The sequence below is a fragment of the Oryctolagus cuniculus genome, chromosome 1, assembly GCF_051225735.1.
Source record: "Oryctolagus cuniculus isolate XC-2025 breed Fujian yellow rabbit chromosome 1, ASM5122573v1, whole genome shotgun sequence".
NCBI classification, from domain to species: domain Eukaryota; kingdom Metazoa; phylum Chordata; class Mammalia; order Lagomorpha; family Leporidae; genus Oryctolagus; species Oryctolagus cuniculus.
The window spans coordinates 131,513,752-131,538,408 of NC_142867.1; the positions used below are offsets into that span (position 1 = coordinate 131,513,752).

Sequence of the window (24,657 nt, forward strand, 5' to 3'; positions counted from 1 at the left end):
TCTCAAACATTCAGAACAATCAAAAAAGAGGGAGTCCTCCCAAATTCTTTCTATGAAGCCAGCATCACCTTAATTCCTAAGCTGGGAAAAGATGCAGCATTGAAAGAGAATTACAGACCAATATCCCTGATGAACATAGATGCAAAAATCCTCAATAAAATTCTGGTCAATAGAATGCAACAACACATCAGAAAGATCATCCACCCAGACCAAGTGGGATTTATCCCTGGCATGCAGGGATGGTTCAATGTGCGTAAAACAATCAATGTGATACACCACATTAACAGACTACAGAAGAAAAACAATGTGATTATTTCAATAGATGCCAAGAAGGCATATGATAAAATACAACACCCTTTCATGATGAAAACTGTAAGCAAACTGGGTATGGAAGGAACATTCCTCAATACAATCAAAGCAATTTATGAAAAACCCACGGCCAACATCCTATTGAATGGGGAAAAGTTGGAAGCATTTTCACTGAGATCTGGTACCAGACAGGGATGCCCACTCTCACCACTGCTATTCAATATAGTTCTGGAGGTTCTAGCCAGAGCTATTAGGCAAGAAAAAGAAATTAAAGGGATACAAATTGGGAAGGAAGAACTCAAACTATCCCTCTTTGCAGATGATATGATTCTTTACTTAGGGGACCCAAGGAACTCTACTAAGAGACTATTGGAACTCATAGAGGAGTTTGGCAAAGTAGCAGGATATAAAATCAATGCACAAAAATCAACAGCCTATATATACACAGGCAATGACACGGCTGAGAAAGAACTTCCAAGATCAATCCCATTCACAATAGCTACAAAAACAATCAAATACCTTGGAATAAATTTAACCAAGGATGTTAAGGATCTCTACAATGAAAATTACAAAACCTTAAAGAAAGATACGGAAGAGGATACCAAAAAATGGAAAAATCTTCCATGCTCATGGATTAGAAGAATCAACATCATGAAAATGTCCATTCTCCCAAAAGCAATTTATACATTCAATGCAATACCAATCAAGATACCAAAGACATTCTTCTCAGATCTGGAAAAAATGATGCTGAAATGCATATGGAGACACAGGAGACCTCGAATAGCTAAAGCAATCTTGTACAACAAAAAAAAAGTTGGAGGCATCACAATACCAGATGTCAGGACATACCACAGGGCAGTTGTTATCAAAAGAGCATGGTACTGATACAGAAACAGATGGATAGACCAATGGAACAGAATTGAAACACCAGAAATCAATCAACATCCACAGCCAACTTATATTTGATCAAGGATCCAAAACCAATCCCTGGAGTAAGGACAGTCTATTCAATAAATGGTGCTGTGAAAATTGGATTTCCACAGGTAGAAGCATGAAGCAAGACCCCTACCTTTCACCTTACACAAAAATCCACTCAACATGGATTAAAGACTTAAATCTATGACCTGACACCATCAAATTATTAGAAAGCATTGGAGAAACCCTGCAAGATATAGGTACTGGCAAAGACTTCTTGGAAAATACCCCAGAAGCACAGGCAGTCAAAGCCAAAATTAACATTTGGGATTGCATCAAATTGAGAAGTTTTTGTACTTCAAAAAAATAGTCAGGAGAGTGAAGAGGCAACCGACAGAATGGGAAAAATATTTGCAAACTATGCAACACATAAAGGGTTGATAACCAGAATCAACAATGAGATCAAGAAACGCCACAACATCAAAACAAACAACCAACTTAAGAGATGGGCCCAGGACCTCAATAGACATTTTTCAAAGAGAAATCCAAATGGCCAACAGGCACATGAAAAAATGTTCAAGATCACTAGCAATCAGGGAAATGCAAATCAAAACCACAATGAGGTTTCACCTTACCCCGGTTAGCATGGTTCACATTCAGAAATCTACCAACAAAAGATTCTGGAGAGGATGTGAGTAAAAAGGGACACTAACCCACTGTTGGTGGCAATGCAAACTGGTGAAGCCACTATGGAAGTCAGTCTGGAGATTCCTCAGAAACCTGAAGATAACCCTACTGTTCAACCCAGCCATCCCACTCCTTGGAATTTACCCAAAGGAAATGAGATTGGCAAACAAACAAGCTGTCTGCACATTAATGTTTATTGCAGCTCAATCAATTCACAATAGCTAAGACCTGGAACCAACACAAATGCCCATCAAAAGTAGAATGGATAAAGAAATTATGGGGCATGTACTCTATAGAATACTATCCAGCAGTCAAAAACAATGAAACCCGGTCTTTTGCAACAAGATGGAGGAGTCTGGAAAACATTATGCTGAGTGAACTAAGCCAGGCCCAAAGGGACAAATATTATATGGTCTCCCTGATTGGTGACAACTAACTGAACACCAAAGGGGAAACCTGTTGAAGTAAAATGGACACGATGAGAAACAGTGACTTGATCAGCTGTTGTCCTGTCTTTTGATGTACAATGTAATACTTGTAATACTTTATCCATGTTAGTATTTTTCTGTTCTAGTACAATTGGTTGAACTCTGTAATTAACACACAATTATTCTTAGGTGTTTGAATTTCAACTGAATAGTGATCCCTGTTAGGAATTTCGAAAACATTATGCAGAGTAAAATAAGCCAGTCGCAAAGGGACAAATATCATATGTTCTCCCTGATCGGTGACAACTAACTGAGCACCAAAAAGGAAACCTGTTAAAGTGAAATGAACACTATGAGAAACGGTGACTTGATCAGCGCTTACCCTGACTGTTGATGAACAACGTACTACGTTATCCTTCTTAGTAATTTTTTGTTTCTTCTACTTAATACTTTTGGTTGAATACTGTAATCAATACACAGTTATTCTTTTTTTTTTTGGTTTTTATTTTTTATTGCGTATTTGTCCACAACATCATGTCAGAAATGATCACAGCCACTCTGAATGAACGCAGGCTATGCACTGCTCCATTAATCATCCATGACACCGTCACACTGTACACCTCCTTACATTCACTGACTGACTGAAAACTGTTTCTTGAACACTGCCTCAGTGATCTACTTATGAAGGTGTCGACTGACTTTTCTTAAGATGCAGTAAGGGCATTAGTGAAAGCATATTCTTTAGAATATTATTCTAATCTAAATTAGAAGCAATGACAATTTTCTGAAAACAATACTCAGTAAAGACTTCTGGAGTGTTAAATCTAGTCTGAACTTATTTTAGTCGAGTAAAGTAAGTCCTCAGAGTGATAATTTGAGCAACTAATAAAATAGAAAACAATTTTCTTGATTGGACTAGACTGGGGCAGTAGATTCGATATAAAAGATCTTATCACACATACAAACATCATCTGTTTTCTTGAAAAAATATTAAAGATTATGAACTTGCCAAACTTACTAAGGTTTTTTTTTTTGTTTTGTTTTGTTTTTTTTTTTTTGCTTTCTACAAAATGCCTTCAAATTTGTGTCCCCTTCTCAGGATTACATTATTCGCATTTTGGGCAACAGAAAACCGTTTAAACTGCCTAAAACACTAACCTTTGTTGTATCTTAAAAGTGCATCTGTGAAATGTTATTTTGATGAAAACCTCATAATTTAAAACATTTAAATTATGTAGGTTAGCATTTTCAATACTACCTAAGTATATCAATCAAATATAGAAAGTTAAATCAATGTTAAGAAATGAAGATTCACAGTTTACTTTCCAAAGCTTGTGATTAGTGCTTCATATTTATGCTTTTAACTTTGATTTGACTGCTTCATAGATGAATTTATATCTAAACATAATTCCACTATAGCATAATACTAATTAGGCAGTTTCCCCAAGCATGAGAACATCATATTCATCTAGTTGTAAAGTTTTAAGGCTTGAAATTTAAACTCATGAAAACATCATGGAATCCATAGCTCAGGGCTGTAGGGTTCAGAGTTTTCATTGTTGTTGCTGTAATAATCCTCCTTAAATCAACAACAACAAAAAAAAACCCAACTTATCAGACATCTGTGAAATATTACTATTAAAAGTGAACTAACTGTTCAGGTTAAATTTCATAATCATAGATATGTTAAATGTTAATTTAATTTTGAATGGAAAAAGGTAAATCATTATTACTAGTTAAGAAATTTAAATGGCAAGAATATATATCCAGTGACCCCAAGTTTATCTTTTATGCATGTAACTACTTTCCCAGAATTCCAAATATTATAGTAACTACAGTGTTGAGATGCCCTTGCAGTTTCCAGACACCCAACATCAAGACTGATTGGCTGTATCTTCTTTTTCTTCAAATACACTATCAAAGTTCATACTGATTTTGCTTATAAGCTAACATTCTCAAATTAGTCCAAATATCCAAAAGTTTGGTCCTATTGTCCTACTCAGCTAGTGTATCTTTAAATGAGCCAGAGCTTAGGTCTTCAGAGAGCAAGATGATGTTCAATAAGAAAATATGATTTTAATGCTACTTTTAAAACTTGGGTTGTTGAGGACATACTTTTTTTATGCTGATTAATGAAATGACTAACATACATATCAGAGGTTAGATAATTCCTTACCCTTAGGGTTCTGTATATACTAAGTGTCTTCAAATATTAGCTGAACAAATCAGTGTAGAAACTTCCCCTTTGCTATTGCAACTCCATTTTGTTTACTTTGAAAAGAAATGATATTTTAATTCTTCCATTGTAAAAGAAAATTATAGCACTGATAATTTCTTTTATGGAGAATAACAATGATCCAAATTCATGAATTAAGGAACCATTTCAGGAATTGTTGGAAGGTGAGCTATTCTGTAGTAACTATGCTTCAATTGCCGTGCAGTACGCCCAGACACAATCCATTTCAACTTCTGAACATTCGGTTTTGAACACTTGTTTGATGAATACTCAGTTAAACACTTTGATACAAGCTCTTGCCAGAAGGTCAAATCTCTGCCATTTATCTTGGAATGTTTCTGAAGACATTCTATTCCTTCTGTTAACTCCACACTGCTGTGCTTGGATCTCCAAGGCAATGATAGAGAAAGCCAACACAGAAGGCTTTGCTTTAGAAAATATGATCCTGCAGTGACATGCCTTAAGTTGAGCTTCCAGTCTTTCAAAATTAAGGTTATTTCTCCTTTCAAATGGCAAGTTCTCTTGAATGAGTGAATAATAGAGTTGCAGAAACTGAAAGGCAGTAGTAGCTTTGACTTTCCAACACACCTTCTCCAATACAATCTTTTCCATTCTCATCAAGTCTGAAACCGTGAACATATACTGACTTATCCGGATCAAGTCAGTTGCCAGTGGCACATTCCTTTCCTCTTCTATTGATTTTACAGCCAAATAAAAACAGCTCAGACCAACAGATCCAAGGTGCTTGGGCTGTACCTTCATTTTAGACAGAAATCTGTCCAGTAAATTCACAGCTAGAGAAAATGTCTCCGTGTCAAAGCCAAAAAACTGAGTGAGACTAAGAAGATCTTTCACTTCGAAGTCCCTCAGCCGTGCAGTCATTCTGAGGCCATTATCGTGTGCAGACTCAATTAGTCTCAAGCTGCAGACCTTTGGCTGACATCTAGACTCCTGTTCCAACAAAGTGTTCAGCTGGTGTAGCAGTTTCTGAGAGTCAGTTGTTGTCAGTACTTCTATCATCTTGATAGCGGCTGCAGCTCCTCAGTGGTAACCTCCCTCCTCCCCGGGCCTGCTCTCACCTCACCCCCACGATATCAGATTCCAGCGGTCTACGAGATGAGGGGTCTCGCGAGGAGAGGGGAGAGGCCCGGGGAGGGGGAGCCATCCTGGGTGGAGGTCTTCGCAGCGCCGCCCAGATGACACTGCCCTCCGGAGGGTCAGCTCAGAGCCGAAGGGCAATACACAGTTATTCTTAAGTGTTGAAAATTAACTGAAAAGTGATTGCTGTTAAATATAAGAGTGGGAATAAGAGAGGGAAGAGATGTGCAATTTGGGACATGCTCAAGCTGAATTGCCCCAAATGGTAGAGTTAGAAACATACCAGGTTATTCCAATTCAATCCCATCAAGGTGGCATGTACCAATGCCATCTCACTAGTCCAAGTGATCAACTTCAGTTCACAATTGATCATAATGATAGGACTAAGAGCCCAAGGGATCACAGAAACAAGACTAGTGTCTGCAAATACTAGCTGATAAAATAAAAAAGGGAGAGAACAATCAAACATGGGAGCGAGACACACAGTGTGTACAGTGATGCACAGTGTGGTTTAATGCTATAACTAGTATTCAAACAGTATTTTTCACTTTGTGTTTCTGTGTGGGTGCAAACTGTTGAAATCTTTACTTAATATATGCTAAACTGACCTTCTGTATATAAAGAGAATTGAAAATGAATCTTAATGTGAATGGAAGGGGAGAGGGAGCAGGAAAGGGGAGGATTGTGCGTGGGAGGGAAGTCATTGAGGGGGAAGTCATTGTACTCCATAAGCTGAACTTTGGATTTTATATATATTTAATAAAAGTTAAAAAAAGACTAATGTCTGCTAATACTAACTGATAGAATAAAAAAGGGAGAGAATGATGCAATATGGGAAGCGGGATACACAACAGACTCATAGAATGGCAGATGTCCTAAACAGCACTCTGGCCTCACAATCAGCCCATAAGGCATTTGGATCTGGCTGAAGAGCCCATGAGAGTATTTTAGGCATGGAAAGCCAAGACACTCTAGCAAAAAAAAAAAAAAAGGACCAAAATGAAAGATCTCCTCTAGTGAGATCCCAGTAGAAAGAACAGGCCATCAAAGAAGAGGTACCTTTCTCTTAAGGTAGGAGTGAACTTCCACTTTGACTATGACCTTGTCTAAATAAGATCGGAGTTGAAGAACTCAAAACACTTCCATAGCCTTGGCAGCTCATGACAAGAGCCTAAGGAGATTACTGATGCCATAAACAAGAGTGTCAATTTGTTAAGTCAACAACAGGAATCACTGTGTACTTACTCCCCATGTAGGATCTCTGTCCTTAATGTGCTGTACATTGTGATTTAATGCTATAACTAGTACTCAAACAGTAGTTTTCACTTTGTGTTTCTATGTGGGTGCAAACTGTTGAAATCTTTACTTAATATATGCAAAATTGATCTCCTATATAAAGAGAATTGAAAATGAATCTTGATGTGAATGGAATGGAGGGAGCGGGAGATGGGAGAGTTGCATGTGGGAGGGAAGTTATGGGGGGAAGCCACTGTAATCCATAAGCTGTACTTTTTTACTAAATAAAAGTTTAAACAAACAAACAAACAAAAAAAACAAAAAGAAGTGGAACAGCCAGGTCTCAAACCAGCACCCATTTGAGATGCCAGCACTTCAGGCCAGGGCATTAACCCACTGTGCCACAGTGCTGGCCCCAACTTTTTACTAGTTCAGTGTATATAACTATGTTGGTACTAAACCACCTCTACTATATAATTGATAAGACCAATAAATACAAATTCAGACTTTATGTTTTACAAAAATTTAGGAGATTCTATGTTCCAATTTGAATAACATGATAAACATGTTACTGTTATAGCAGCACAGAGACTAGAAACAAATTTGATATCAGGCTTGATATTTCTAATGCTTTATAATCATAATTTTATGTTGTCAAATATTTATTTCACAATTTTAATAATATACACTCATAAATCTGCTATATCACAATATAATGCAAACAAAAATAAACAACTTACTGGTGGTGTGTTCATTTTCTTTGGCCTGGGAAGACCACCTATTCTTAGGTGTTTAAATTTTAACTGAAAAGTGATCCCTCTTAGGAATTTGGAAAACATTATGTTGAGTGAAATAAGCCAATCCCAAAGGGACAAATACCACTTGTTCTCCTTGATAGGTGACAACTAACTGAGCACCAAAAAGGAAACCTGTTAAAGTGAAATGAACACTATGAAAAATGGTGACTTGATCAGCCCTCACCCTGACTGTTGATGAGCAGCTTAATATGTTATCCCTCTTAGTATTTTTTTGTTTATTCTACTTAATACTTCTGGTTGAATACTGTAATCAATACACAATTGTTCTTAAGTGCTGAAACTTAACTGAAAAGTGATCGCTGTTAAATATAAGAGTGGGAATAAGAGAGGGAAGAGATGTGCAATTCGGGACATGCTCAAGCTGACTTACCTCAAACGGTAGAGTTAGAAACATACCAGGGGATTTGAATTCAATCCCATCGAGGTGGCATGTACCAATGCCATCTCACTAGTCCCAGTGATCAATTTCTGTTCACAATTTATCGTAATGATAGGACTAAGAACCAAAGGGATCACAGAAACAAGACTAGTGTCTGCAAATACTAGCTGATAGAATCAAAAAGGGAGAGAATGATCCAACATGGGAAGTGAGATACACAGCAGACCCATAGAATGGCAGATGGTCTAAACAGCACTCTGGCCTCACAATCAGCCCTTAAGGCATGCGGATCCGGCTGAAATGCCCATGAGAGTATTTCAGGCATGGAAAGCCAAGACACTCTGTGGGAAAAAAAAAAAAACTAAATGAAAGATCTCCGTGAGTGAGATCCCAGTGGAAAGAATGGGTCATCAAAGAAGGAGGTACCTTTCTCAGAAGGGAGGAGAGAACTTCCACTTTGACCATGGCCTTGTCTAAATAGGATCAGAGTCAGTGAACTCAAAACGCTTCCATAGCCTTGGCAGCTCATGACAAGAGCCTAGGGTGATTACTGAGGCCATAAACAAGAGTGTCAATTTGTTAAGTCAACAACAGGAGTCATTGTGCACTTACTCCTCATGTAGGATCTTTGTCCTTAGTGTGCTGTACATTGAGATTTAATACTATAACTAGTACTCAAACAGTATTTTTCACTTTATGTTTCTGTGTGGGAGCAAACTGTTGAAATCTTTACTTAATGTATGCTAAACTGATCTTCTGTATATAAAGAGAATTGAAAATGAATCTTGATGTGAATGGAAGGGGAGAGGGAGTGGGAAAGGGGAGGGTTGCAGGTGGGAGGGACGTTATGGGGGGGAAGCCATTGTAATCCATATTCTGTACTTTGTAAATTTATATTCATTAAATAAAAGTTAAAAAAAAGAAAAAGAAAAAAAAACATTGAGTTAATCATGTGTTTTTTTTGTTTAATAAATGTGAATTTACAAAGTGCAACTTTTGTATTGTTTTGGCTTCCCCCCCCATCCTCCCTCCCTCCTGTGACCCTTCCCTCTCCCACTCGCTCTCCCATCCTGCTCTTCATCGAGTTTCATTTTCAATTACCTTCATATACAGAAATCAACTTAGTATATACTAAGCAAGGATTTCAACAGGCTGCCTTTACACAACCGCACAAGGTATAGGGTATTGTTCAACTAGTAATGTTGTCTTTAAGTTTCATAGTAAAGCACATTAAGGACAGAGATCCTACATGGGGAGTATGTACCCAGTGGCTCCCATTGTTGATTAAACAATTGGCACTCTTATTTATGATGTCAGCAATCACCTGAGGCTCTTGTCATGAGCTGTCTAGGCTATGGGAGCCCCTTGAGTTCACCAACTCTGAACTTGTTTAGTCAATGCCGTATCACAGTGGAGGGTTATAAAGTCAATTGAAAATAAATCTCATTAAGCATAATGTTTGGAATAACACAGGAAGGAGGAATTTTGTAACTGTGAAGCTCTATTGTCCTGCATACTTTCCTACAGATTACATCTAAAGGTACAGTTTAAAATCTTGGTATGGGACCTCAAATCCCATCAAACTGGATAGTAAAAATTTTTAAAGTCAACATATTAAGTGGTAAATTGATAATATAGGTAAGATTACATGTTAAATGGATCATATAAATAATATGAAATGTCTGGTCAAAATAAACAGAATTAAAAAGGAGAGAATATTCCAACATGGGAAGCAGTACACAGAGAAGAAACATAGAATGAGAATCACATTAAAAAACACTCTGTCCTCAGAATCAGCCCATAAGGCATTCTGGTCAGGTTAAAGTTGCATGAGAGCAATTCAAGCATCAAAAGCCAAGACAATGTGGTAAAAAAATGTTCTACATAAAGGATCTTTGTGAGAGAGACCCCAGTGGAAATAAGTGGCCATAAAAGAAGGATGTACTTTTGTCTGACAGGTGGAGAGTACTTCAACTTTGCTTGTGGACTTGTCTAGATACTGACACAGATTTTGGATACAAAGGCTACTATAACCTTTGTAGCTTCTATAACCTAGGCAGCTCATGACAAGAGTTTCGGGTGATCACTGATATCATACATAAGAGTGTTATTTGTTAAATTAACAACAGGAGTCACTGTGCACATACTCTTCATAAAAGACTTCTGTCCGCAATGAATTGTATTATGAGAATTAACTGTAAAACTGGTTCTCGGTTTGTGTGTGTGTTTGTCAGTGTGTGTTTGTTCGTGTGTGTAAATTGTTGAAATCTACTTTGTAAAAGTTGGTCTTCTATGTATAAAGTTAAATAAAATGTATCTTAAAGGATAATGGAACTTGGAATGAGCAAGGGAAGAGGAGTGGGGTGAGAGTGGAGGAGGGAGGGCAGCATAGTGAGAAGAATCACTATATTCCTAAAGTTGTACTGATGAGATTGGTGCTCATTAAATAAAATGTTTCTTTGAGATATAAAAAGAAACAAGAGGAATGATTTGTATGTTTCCCGAGTAATCGCTTGACTCACAAGACAAAATGCATGATGCAAAAGAATTCATCTTCAACCACACACTAACGAAGTGGAACTCTAGTGGTTAAATTTTAGGGTTTCAAACTCATATTTGAAAGGCATGTGTTAAAAATAGATGAATTCTTATTTCAGCTCAATTCACAATAGCTAGAACCTGGAATCAACCCAAATGCCCATCAACAGTAGACTGGATAAAGAAATTATGGGGCATGTACTCCATAGAATACTATACGGCAGTAAAAAACAACTAAATCTTGTCATTTGCAACAAAATGGAGGAATCTGGAAAACATCATGCTCAGTGAATTAAGCAAGTCCCAAAGGGACAAATATCACATGTTCTCCCTGATTGGTGACAACTAACCAAGCACCAAAAGGGAAACATGGTGAAGTGAAATGGATACTATAAGAAACAGTGACTTGATCAGCCCTTGTCTTACTGTTGATGTACAATGTAATACTTTATCCATTTTAGTATTTTTTCATTCTACTTAGAACTATTGGTTGAACTCTTTAATTAACACACAATTATTCTTAGGTATTTAAATTCAACTGAAAAGTGATCTCTGTTAAATGTAAGAGTGGGAATAAGAGAGGGAGGAGATGTACAATCTGGGACATGCTCAATCGGACTTGCCCCAAATGGTGGAATTAGAAACGTGCCACAGGATTCCAATTCAATTCCATCAAGGTGGCAAGTACCAATGCCATCTCACTAGTCCAAGTGATCAACTTCAGTTTACAATTGATCATGCTGATAGGCCTACGAGTCAAAGGGATCACAGAAACAAGACTAGTGTCTGCTAATACTAACTGATAGAATTAAAAAGGCAGAGAATGATCCAACGTGGGAAGCAGGATACACAGCAGACTCATAGAATGGCAGATGTCCTAAACAGCACCCTGGCCTCACAATCAGCCCTTAAGGCATTCGGGCCTGGCTGAACAGCCCATGCGAGGATTTAAGGCATGGAAAGCCAAGACACTCTGGCAAAAAAAAAAAAAAAACCTAAAGGAAAGATCTCTGTGAGTGAGAACCCAGTGGAAAGAACGGGGCCATCAAAGAAGGAGGTACATTTCTCTGAAGGGAGGAGAGAACTTCCACTTTGACTATGTATTGTTGACATAAGATCGAAGTCAGTGAACTCACAATGCTTCCATAGCCTTGGCAACTCATGACTAGAGCCTAGGGTGATTACTGATGCCTTAAACAAGAGTGTCAATTTGTTAAGTTAACAACAGGAGTCACTGTGTACATACTCCTCATGTAGATCTCTGTCCTTTATGTGTTGTTCAATGTGAATTAATGCTATAATTAGTACTCAAACAGTATTTTACACTTAATTGGTTTGTGTGGGTGCAAACTGTTGAAATTTTTTTAACATAGACTAAATTGATCTGTACATAAAGATAATTGAAAATGAATCTTGATGTGAATGGAATGGGAGAGGCAGCAGGAGATGGGAGGGTTGTGGGTGGGAGGGAATTTATGGGGGGGGAAGCCATTGTAATCCATAAACTGTACTTTAGAAATTTATATTTAGTAAATAAAAGTTAAAAATGGATAAATTCAAATGTGGGAACAGGTTTTATGATGATTTTTATTTGCTTTCCCTTTGTTTTCAATTCTGATAATCATACTGTATTTCTAAACACACATCTGCTTGTCACAGATACATGTATAAAATATGGAAAACATCATGCTATTCTACTTTAAGATACTTAAACATGAAGCTACTATTCCTATGGCAACTTATATCTAATCCATGAAGTTATTTGCTGTGACCTAATCAAATAATTAGTGTGTTATTCATGGGTAATATTCAAGAATTCAGAAAACTACTACAGTACATTTACTAGAATAAAATAATGAGTCTTACTGTGGGTGCATTTAAATTCATTGCACAAAGCAAAAGTTCCAGTCTCTGGGAATTAATTCAAAACTCTTGAAATCCATTTCTCTATACATTCATCTGATGATCTATCAAATCTTTATTTATAGCCCTGAGAGTCAGATCTTAACTTTCTCTGTTCGCTAGTTTCTTCTATAACTCATGCAAGATATCAACACAAGAATTACATAGAGCCTCTACTGCCACTGTTGTTCTTGTCTAACAGGGAATGGCCATGGCTAATGTGAACTTCAGTGGGAGTAAGACAGTGTACTGGTTTTAGTCCCACAACATCTCCCTGGTTTCCTTTATTGCAGATATGATTTTCCCTGTTCAAATTCCTGTGTTTTCTCTATACTACCATTGTCCTAAGTGATATTCTACAAATGTGGGAACCTTAAACTTGAGCTTCCAAGCCTAGGTTCCCTCATCTCAGAGCTCAGAAACTAGTACATGATGAAAAAATAGGTCTCAATTTCATATTGCTTGAGATAAAAATGAAATTTCAGGGATTAATGAGCTAGCTCAGCACCATGGACTTTGTGAGTTTCTATGTCCTTTCCTGGAATTTGCTCTCTTTGTTCATCACACACCTCTGCCAACAGGAGTTGTTCCTTCTGGGAATGGAGATATAGCTTCCAAGGGAAACTCCAATATGAGAAAAATTGTGAACATCATACTCACCAAAAATTGGCTAATCATAAGCCACTCCTTTGACTCTTCTGAGTTAATAAGGAAGCTATAGTGATAAATTTGTCCTGAATACAGAAGATTATACAGTCCAAGTGGCATAAATGAAGGGAGTGATGAACAAAGAGTGAGTCTAGCTAATTAAAATAACCTCAAGGGTTATTTTTTTAAAATATTTAATTATTTGAAAGGCAGAGAAATGAAAGACAAAAACAGAGACACAGACACATGAAGCATCTTTTTCTTGGCTCACTTCCCAAGATGCTAAAATAAACAGGTTTTGGCGAGGACAGAGCCAGGAGCAAGTAATTTTATTTACATCTGCTATATGGGCACATTCCAAAGCATTTGGGTCATGTTCCATTGCCTTCCCAGGTTCATTAATAGAATATACACAAAGTAACACTACAATATAGGAGGCCAGCATTGTAAGCAGTGGCCAATCCCATTGCAAAATAATGTGTGCCACAAACACTAGTCATTTCAGATCCATCATTAAAAACATTTAGTCATATATCTCTGTTGCCTAATCATGTATTTTTCTATTAATTCAGTTCATAATTTTATTGTTTAAAAAGACAAACAATATACACCTTGAAGTTTTAGACATACCCATTTGATAAGAAGAGGAAATCAAAGGGATACAAATTAAAAAGTGGGAATTCAGATTATTCCTATTTGAAAATGACATGGTTCTCAATATAGGGAAGCCAAAAGAGTCCACTAGTAGATGATTAGAATTCATAAAAAACTTTGTTAAAGTAGCAGAATACAATAATAACACACGAAAGTTAATAGCCTTTCTATACACAGACATTGCCATGGCCAAACATCTAAACAGAAAGATTTCCAATCAACAACCTAAGTATCCATCTCAAGAGTCCTAGAAAACAAGAATAAACCAAATACAAGATGAAATTAATAGCATAGGTCATAAATGGAATGTTAACATTAAAGATAAGCAAAATAAAGATTTTATTTTTAATAGAAGAAACAATCCTTTCACTAGGTTATAAAAACTAGGTTCAAGTAAATAAAATCAAAGAAGGGGAAACTACAATGCATATCACAGGTATAATAGGCATCACTAATTTATATTAACAAGGATAAATAAAAAATGTAAAAAAATGTTTATTTGTGGATACATATAACCTACCAAAACTGAGCCAAGTAGATATAACATATCTGAGAATCCAGGTCTCCCACGGGGTTGCGGCTTTGGGTGATGATCATTGTGAATGTTGTTCTTTAGCTGCAGCCAACATGCTCTCCTGCTCTCCATGCAGGATGTTGGTTGGTCATAGAGGAAGCCACCTGCTAGCAGGAGGTAGGAAGTACACAGTGACCTTACTTTCTGCTTGCTGTCACTGCCAATCTACAAATGCCCTTTAGAAGAAGCCTATTGGCAAGCCAGTGGTGGTTACAAGATAGCAGAATAGGGAGGGAGCTTACTTCTCTAGCCCAGGGGAAAATAGTTTTAAATAAGTGGTAGTCTTGGGGAAGAGTTATGAAAAAAAGGCAAAGGAAACTCTACTACATGGAGGGCATGGGCACCCATGGCTCAGGACTCCAATATCCAAGAGCCTATGCACCATTGCTGCAAAGTGAGGTGAGAGAAGATGGCAGGAGCCTGAGACTCTGGTGAAAAAGCAGAAGGAAGACCCTACAGGAAGTGAGGTTTGAAGCCATTTGAGGGAAAGTGCACCAGCCTAACTAGAGGAGAGAAAAAAAGAGGGTATGAACACATTTCTCTCTGATCACCTTACAAAGCCATACAAGCCAATAGAGCAGGTGCCAATTTGGACATACATAACAGCTGTGCCAGCTCATTTCTGTGCCTGGCAATCAGCTGAATGGAGATTCCTGACTCCAGTGGGGAGAAATAACAGAAGGTTAGGAGCTTGTGAATGTGTGAAGCTTCAGAACCAGGACTGTGGGGAAAAAATGAGTGTGTGTGGAAGAACTCATGGTGTGGATGAGACTTTGAGCAGTCTCAGTGGGATACCACAAGCTCCAGAAGTCCTGGACACCTGGTGATAGACATTGCTGGAAAATCTTAACTTATACTGAGAATTGCACAGATCCTTTGTGCGGTCCTTGGGACAGAGCGGAGGAATATTATATCCACTTTGGCTAGTGCTCATGCACTGGACTCCATCAAGGAGAAGAGCTCAGCTGAGCAGAAATAATTCCTTTCTGATTAAAAAAAGAGAGTGAAGATTTACCATGTCAAACCAGAGAGTATCAACTTAGGCATGCCCTTAACTCTAGAGAACTGAACAGAGATCTCTGGCTACATCCACTACAAGCCTCTAGACATTCACTGAAAGCAGACATTCCACTCATCTATAGAGTCATAGTACAATGATAAAAGCTGCCAAAGTGGGGGAAAAAAAGAAGAAACCAACGAGTACCTCCACAAATGCTGAACAACAAATGCAACAACCCAAGAGACAAGAATAAGGAAGACAACATCATGCTCCCAGAAGAACAGAACACTTCAATACAAGATTATGAAGATGATGAGACAGAAGAAATGCAAGAAATAGAATTCCAAAAATTGATGATAAGATTATACAGAAGTAATCAAAAGCAAAAGCATGGACTGTGGGGAGCAACTCAGACTAGACTAAGTTACTGGAATTAAGACTTATTCTATGCATCTGCTCTCCCACAATATGGCGCTGGGAGAGGAGAAAACAGCTTCTACACAGCTGCCTCCAGTTCAGCCAATAAACTGTAGGACTTGCTCCTGATTGGAGGAGAGCAGCGTACTCGGCATGTGGGCAGCCGAGTTGGGATTGGCAGAGGAGGACTATAAAGGAGGAGAGAGACAGCATGCACCAGGAACATCTAAGGGGAACATCTATCTGAAGGAACACCTGTGCAGCCCCCGAGAGAGCCGGCCGGCGGTGTGCCGCTCCCCCGCGGAAGTGGGGAATGTGGCAGGGGGAACCGCCCTTCGACGGAGGTGGAAGGGTCGGTAGCCAACCCGGGAAGAACCAGCAGCAAACCCGGGGAGGGCCGAGCAGACAAAAGAACAGCGCAGGGTCCTGTGTCGTTCCTCCGTGAAGAGGGGGAGTGACATGGACTACTAAAATCCATGGAGAACATGAAAGAAAATCTCTCATGAAATTAAAATCCTTTTTTAATTTTTTTTATTTAGTAAATATAAATTACCAAAGTACAGATTATGGATTACATAGGCTCCCCCCATAACTTCCCTCCCACTCGCACTCCTCCCATCTCCTGCTCCCTCTCCTATTCCTTTTTTTTTTTTTTTTTAATTTTTGACAGGCAGAGTGGACAGTGAGAGAGAGACAGAGAGAGAGAAAGGTCTTCCTTTGCCGTTGGTTCACCCTCCAATGGCCGCCGCTGCAGCCGGCGCACCGCGCTGATCCGATGGCAGGAGCCAGGAGCCAGGTGCTTTTCCTGGTCTCCCATGGGGTGCAGGGCCCAAGCACCTGGGTCATCCTCCACTGCACTCCCTGGCCATAGCAGAGAGCTGGCCTGGAAGAGGGGCAACCGGGACAGAATCCGGCGCCCCGACCGGGACTAGAACCCGGTGTGCCGGCGCCGCAAGGTGGAGGATTAGCCTAGTGAGCCGCGGCGCCGGCCATCCCTCTCCTATTCCATTCACATGAAAATTCATTTTCAATTCTCTTTATATACAGAAGATCGATTCAGTATATATTAAGTAAAGATTTCATCAGTTTACACCCACACAGAAACACAAAGTGTAAAAATACAGTTTCAGTACTAGTTATAGCATTACTTCACATTGGACAACACACTAAGGACAGAGCCCACATGAGAAGTAAGTACACAGTGATTCCTGTTGTTGACTTAACAATTTGACACTCTTGTTTATGGCGTCAGTAATCTCCCTAGGCTCTAGTCATGAGTTGCCAAGGCTATAGAAGCATTTTGGGTTCCCTGACTTCGATCTTATTCTGACAGGGTCATAGTCAAAGTGGAAGTTCTCTCCTCCCTTCAGAGAAAGGTACCTCCTGCTTTGATGGCCCCAATCTTTCCACTGGGATCTCACTCGAGAAGATCTTTCATTTAGGTTTTCTTTTTTTCCCAAAGTGTCTTGGCTTTCCATGCCTAAAATACTCTCATGGGCTCTTCAGCCAGGTCCGAATGCCTTAAGGGCTGATTTTGAGGCCAGAGTGCTATTTAGGACATCTGCCATTCTATGAGTCTACTGTGTATCCTGCTTCCCGCGTTGGATCGTTCTCTCCCTTTTTGATTCTGTCAGCTAGTATTTGCAGACACTACTCTTGTTTTGTGATCCCTTTGACTCTTAGACCTATCAGTGTGATCAATTGTGAACTGAAGTTCATCACTGGGACTAGTGAGATGGCATTGGTACTTGCCACCTTGATGGAATTGAATTGGAATCCTGTGGCACGTTTCTAACTCCACCATTTGGGGCAAGTCCGATTGAGCATGTCCCAAATTGCACATCTCCTCCCTCTCTTATTCCCACTCTTATATTTAAGAGAGATCCCTTTTCAGTTAAAATTTAAACACCTAAGAATAGTTGTGTGTTAATTAAAGAGTTCATCTAGTAGTACTAGAACAAAAAAATACTAAAATGGATAAAGTATTACATTGTACATCAACAGTCAGGTCGAGAGCTGATCAAGTCACTGTTTCTCATAGTGTCCACTTCACTTCAACAGGTTTCCCCTTTGGTGCTCAGTTAGTTGTCGCCTATCAGGGAGAACATATGATATTTGTCCCTTTGGGCCTGGCTTAATTCACCCAGCATAATATTTTCCAGATTCCTCCATTTTTGTTGCAAATGACCGGATTTCATTGTTTTTGACTGCTGGATAGTATTCTATAGAGTACATGTCCCATAATTTCTTTATCCCGTCTACTGTTGATGGGCATTTGGGTTGGTTCCAGGTCTTAGCTATTGTGAATTGAGCTGCAATAAACATTAATGTGCAGACAGCTTTTTTGTTTGCCTATTTAATTTATAAGGAGGAATAAAAATGAAATGAAAAAACTCAATAGAACATGACATCGAGATATTGAAGAGAAAACAAAATGAAAATGAAGAATTCAACAGAACAAATAAAAAATGCATTTGAGAACCTTAAAATCCAAATCAGGCAGAAGAGAGAATATCAGACTTAGAAGACAGAGCACAGAAAAGTATACAGTCTAGCTAAAGTCTGCAAGAGAAAATTAGAAATCTAAGACATAGTGTTGAGAATCTATAGGATACAATATATAAAAAACAAGATTTTGGGTTCTTGTAGGTTCTGAAGTTATGGAGAAAGAGAAAGTGTTAGAATGCCTTTTTTAAGCAAAATACTAGCGAACTTCCAACAGACATGACCAGAAAAGATCATCAACACAACACATTGTAATCTAACTCACCACAGCAAAGCATAGGAAAAAGATTCTAAAATGTGCAAAAGATAAATGCCTGATTACTTTCAAGGATCTCCAATTAGATTCACATCAGACTTCTAATCAGAAACCCTGCAAGCTGGGAGAGAATGGTGAGATATAGCCCAAGACTTAGAGAAAATACAGTCATCCTATTATATTATACCCTGCAAAGGTCTCATTTGGGAATAAAGATGAAATAAAAGCCTTTCATAACAAACAGAATGAATTTGTCACCACTCATCCATCCCTGCAAAGGATGCTGAAGATGTTTTACAAACAGAAACACAGAAACACAGTCATCAACAGAAAGGTGGTAAAGGAAGAATTCCTTGCAGTAAGGGATCACAGGAAGTTCAAACTATATATTAGAAATATCTTTGGGAACACGGCAGGGCAAAGTCACTTCTTATCAGTAGCTGCACTGAAAGTAAATGGCCTCAACTCTCTAGAGATCCCAGTGGAAAGAACAGGTCATCAGGTACCTTTCTCTGAAGGGAGGAGAGAACTTCCACTTTGACCATGGCCTTGTCTAAATATGATCAGAGTCGGAAAACTGAAAAGGCCTCCATAGCCTTGCCAACTCATGACAAGAGCCTAGGGTGATTACTAATGCCATGAACAACAATTGCAATTTGTTAAGTCAACAACAGAAGTCACTGTGCACTTACTCGTCATGTAGGATCTCTGTCCTAAATGTGCTGTACATTTTGACTTAATGCTATAACTAGTGCTCAAACAGTATTTTACACATTGTATTTCTGTGTGGGTGTAAACTGTTGAAATCTTTACTTAATATACGCTAAATTGATCTGCATATAAAGATAATTGAAAATCATGATGTGAATGGAAGGGGAGAGGGAGTGGGAGAGAGGAGGGTTGCAGGTGGGAGGAAAGTTATGGCGGGGAACCATTGTAATCCATAGCTGTACTTCAGAAATTTATATTCATTAAATAAAAGTTTAAAATAAAAGACACAGCCTGGCTGAATGGATTAAAAAACAAAACCCATTTATTTGCTGCTTTCAAGAAACACATCTTTCCAACAAAGATGCATGCAGACTGAAAGTGAAAGGTTGGAAAAAGATATTCCATGCCAAAAGAAACCAAACAAAGAGCTGATGTAGCCACCTTAATATCAGAAAAAATTGACTTTAACACAAAAAAAATGTTAAGAGAGACAAAGAAAGGCACTATATAATGATTAAGGTATCAATTCAACAGGAAGATGTAACTATTATAAATATATATGCACCTAATTACAGGGCACCAGTTTATTTAAAAGATATGTTAAGGAACTTAAAGGGAGACTTAGACTCCAGTACAATAATATTGGGGGGCTTCAATGCTCCACTTTTAGCAATGGACAGATCAACCAGACAGAAATCAACAAGGAAACAGTAGATTTACTTGACACTAGAGAACAAACAGATCTAAGAGATATGTACAGAAATATTCATCCTAATGTTACAGAATACACATTCTTCTCACTAGTGCATGGGACTTTCTCTAGGATAGACCACATATTAGGCCATAAAGCAAGTCTCAGCAAATTTAAAACAAATCAAAATCATACCATACATCTCAGACCACAATGGAATGAAGCTGGAAATCAGCAACTCAGGATTCTCTAGAGCATAAGTAAACACATGGAGAATGTCAGCATGCTCCTGAATGAACACTGGGTCATAGAAGAAATCAAAAGAGAAATCAAAAACTCTCAGGAAACAAATGAAGATAACAACACACCATATCAAAACGTATGGGATACAGCAAAAGCAGTGTTAAGAGGAAAGTTTATAGCAATAGGTGCCTACATCAAGAAATTGGAAAGGCACCAAATAAATGAACTATCAATGCATCTCAAAGATCTAGAAAAGCTACAGCAAACCAGACCCAAATCTAGTAGGAGAAGAGAAATAATTATCAGAGAAGAAAATCAACAAAATTGAATCCAAAAAAAAAATACAAAAGAGAAGCAAAATTTTGAAAGGATTTTTTGAAAAAGAAAAATAAACAAAATTGACTCACCATTGGCACAACTAACCAAATAAAGAAGAGAGAAGACACAAATCAATAAAATTAGACATGAAAAGGAAATGTAACAACAGACACCACAGAAATAACAAGAGTCATTATGAATTACTACAAGAGTTGTATGCCAGCAATCAGGGAAATCTGTCAGGAATGGATAGATTCCTGGGCATAGGCGACCTACAAAAATTGAAGCAAGAAACATAGAAAACCAAAAAAAGACCCATAAGAAAGTCAGAAACTGAATCAGTAATAAAGGCCCTCCCAACAGAGAAAAGTCCAGGACAAGAGAGATTCGCTTCTGAATTCTATCAGACATTTACTGAAGAAATAACTCCGATTCCTCTCAAGCTATTCAAAACAATTGAAAGAGAGGGAATCCTCACAAATTCTTTCTACAAAGCCAGTATCACTTAATTCCTAAACCTGAAAAAGATGTAGCAGAGAAAGAGAATTACACACCAATTTCTCTAAAGAACATACAACAAATACACAACAAAATTCAAGCCAAAATAATCCAACAACAAATTAGAAGGATCATCCAACCTGACCAAGTGGGATTTATCCTTGTATGCAGGGATGGTTCAACATTCACAAATCAATCAATGTGATACACCACATTAACAAACTGCAGAAGAAAAATCATATATTATCTCAATAGATGCAGAGAAAGCATTTGATAAATTACAAAACCATTTCGTGATGAAAACTCTAACCAAATTGTGTATAGAAGGAACATTCCTCAACATAATTAAGGCAATTTATGAAAAAACCCGCAGCCAGCAACCTATTGAATGCGGAATAGTTGGAAGCGTTTCCACTGAGACCCAGTTCCAGACAGGGATGCCAAATCTCACCATTGCTATTCAATATAGCACTAGAAGTTCTAGCCAAGCCATTAGTCAAGAAAAAGAAATTACAAGGGGTACAAAAAGGGAAGGAAAATGTCAAACTATACATCTTTGCAGACAACGTGACTCTATTTAAGGTATCCAAAGAACTCCACTAAGAGACTATTGGAACTCATAGACGAATTTGGCAAAGTTGCAGGATATAAAATCAATACATAAAAATCAACAGCCTTTGTATACAGACACTGCCAGAACTGAAAAATAACTTCTAAGGTCAATTCCATTCACAACAGCTACCAGAAAAAAACCAAATAACTTGGAAAAAACTTAACCAAGGATGTCAAATATTTCTATAATGAGAATTACAAAATCTTAAAGAACTAGAAGAGGATACCAAAAAATGGAAAAATATTCCATGCTCACTGATTGGAAGAATTAATATCATCAAAATGTCCATTCCTCCAAAAGCAATTTACAGATTCAATGTGATACCAATGAAAATATCAAACATATTCTTATCAGATCTAGAAAAAATGATGCTGATATTCATATAGAAACATATATTGAGGCACAGGAGACCTCAAATAGATAAAAGAGTCTTATACAACAAAAACAGAGCTGGAGGCATCAGAATACCAGATTTCAAGACATACTACAGGGCCATTATAATCAAAACAGCATGGTACTGTACAGAAACAGATGGATAGGCAATAGAACAGAATAGGAACACCAGAAATCAATCCAAACATCTACAACCAATTTATATTTGATCAAGGAGCTAAAACCAATTTCTGGAGCAAGGAGAGTCTTTTAAACAAATATTGTTGGGAAAACAGGATTTCCACATGCTGAAGTATGAAGCAAGATACCTATGTTACACCTTACACAAAAATCCACTCAGCATGGATTAAAGATCTAAATCTATGACCCAACACCATAAAATTATTACAGAACATTGGAGAAAGTCTGCAAGATACAGGCACAGGGAAGACTTCTTGGAAAAATCTCCAGTGGCATAGGCAGTCAAAGCCAAAATTAACAACAGGGATTACATCAAATTGAAAAGTTTCTTGTCTGCAAAAAAAAAAAAGTCATCAAAGTGAAGAGGTAACTGAAAAAAAAATGGGAGAAAATCCTTGCAAATTATGCAACTGATAAAGGATTAATAACCAAAATCTGGCAGGCACCACAGCTCACTTGGCTAATCTTCAGCCTGTGGAGCTGGCACCCTGGGTTATAGTCCTGGTTGGGGTGCCAGGTACTGTCCCAGTTGCTCCTCTTCCAGTCCAGCTCCCTGCTGTGGCCTGGGAAGGCAGTGAAGGATGTCCCAAGTGGTTAGGCCCTGCACCCACATGGGGGACCAGAGGGAGCATCTGGCTGCTTGCTTCGGATCGGTGCAGTGCACCAGTGTAGCAGCCATTTGTGGGGTGAACCGACGGAAAATGAAGACTTTTCTCTCTGTCTCTCTCTCTCTCACTGTCTAACTCTGCCTGTAAAAAATAACCAGAATCTACAAAGAGATCAAGAAACTTCACAACAGCAAAACAAACAACCCACTTAAAAGATGGGCCAAGAGCCTAAATAGACATTTTTCAAGAGGAAATCCAAATGGCCAGCAGACACATGAAAAAATGTTCAGGATCACTAGCCATCAGGGAAATGCAAAGCAAAACCACAATGAGGTTTCACCTCACTCCAGTTAGTATGGCTTTCATACAGAAATCAACTAACAACAGATGATGGTGAGGTGGTGGGGGCAAAGGCACAATAACCCACTGTTGGTGGGAATGCAGACTGGTAAAGCCACTATGGATACAGTTTGGAGATACCTCATAAATCTGAATGTATCCCTACCACATGACCCAGCAATTCCATTCTTTGGAATTTACCCAAGGAGTATTAAATTGGCAAATAAAAGAGCTGTCTACACCTCAATGTTTATTGCAGTGCAATTCAGAATGGCTAAGACATGGAATCAACCTAAATGCCCATCAACAGAAGACTGGATAAAGAAGTTAAGTGATATGTTATGTATTCTACAGAATACTACACAGTGGTAAAAGAAATGAAATCTGGTCATTTGCAACAAAATGGAGGAATCTGGAAAACATCATACTGAGTGAAATAAGCCAGTGAAACTGACACTATGAGAAGCAGTGACTTGATCAGCCCTTGTGATGACTGTCAAGGAACAGCTTACTATTTTATTCATTTTAGTATTTTCTTTTTCTACTTAATACCATTGGTTGAGCTTTTTACTTAACACAGAATTATTCTTAGGTGTTTAAATCAAATTGAAATAAAAAATAAGAGTTGGAATAAGAGATGGAGGGGATATACAGTTTGGCACATGCTCCCAGGTATTTACCCCTAAGGGTAAAGCTTAAAACTTGCCATGGGACTCGAAATACTAAAAATTGGCATGTGCCAATGCCACCTTACTAATTAAAGTGATCAGTTTAAGTCCATGACTGATCATAAAGAGGATTAAGTGTCAAGGGAGCACACAAATAAGACCAGTGTCTGCTAATAATTGCAGAATTAAAAAGGAGATAACAACCCAGGATGGGAAGCAGGTCACAGAGCAGACTCTTAGAATGACAAATGCCGTAAACAGAACTCTGGCCTCAGAATCACACCTTAAGGCATTTGGATCTGGCTACAAAGCACATGAGAGTAGTTCAGGCATGGAAACACAGGACAAAATGTGGCAAAAATGACCTTAAAGAAAGACCTCTGTGAGTGAGATTCCAGCAGAAAGAAGCAGACATTAAGGAATGAGGTACCTTTCTCTGAAGGGAGGAGAGAACTTCCAGTTTGATTATGACCTTGTATAAATAATGTTGGACTTTGTGAACTCAAGAGGCTTCCATAGCCTTGGCAGCTCATGAAAAGAGCCTCAGAGGATTACTGACATCATAAATGAAAGTCTGAACTGTTAAATCATCAACAGGAGTCACTGTGCACTTGCTCCCTATATTGGGACCTCTGTACTTAATGTTTTTTACTATGAGAATTAACACTATAACTAGTTCTCAAAGCATGCATTATACTTTGTCTTTCTGTGTGGGTGCAACCTGTTGAAATCTTTACTTAGTATAGAGTTGATCTTCTGTATATAAAGATATTTAAAATGAACCTTAATGAAGAA

The 24,657-nt window shown here is 38.2% G+C and overlaps 1 long non-coding RNA gene and 1 pseudogene across 2 annotated transcripts in view; both read right to left on the reverse strand.

The window, feature by feature from the left end:
• The window catches only part of LOC149128633 (uncharacterized), a 92,502-nt gene that overhangs the window by 56,362 nt on the left and 11,483 nt on the right, over positions 1-24,657 (reverse strand). The gene's annotated exons all lie outside the window — the stretch shown is intronic.
• On the reverse strand, positions 3,455-5,801 carry LOC138843767 (cyclin-G1 pseudogene; annotated as a pseudogene).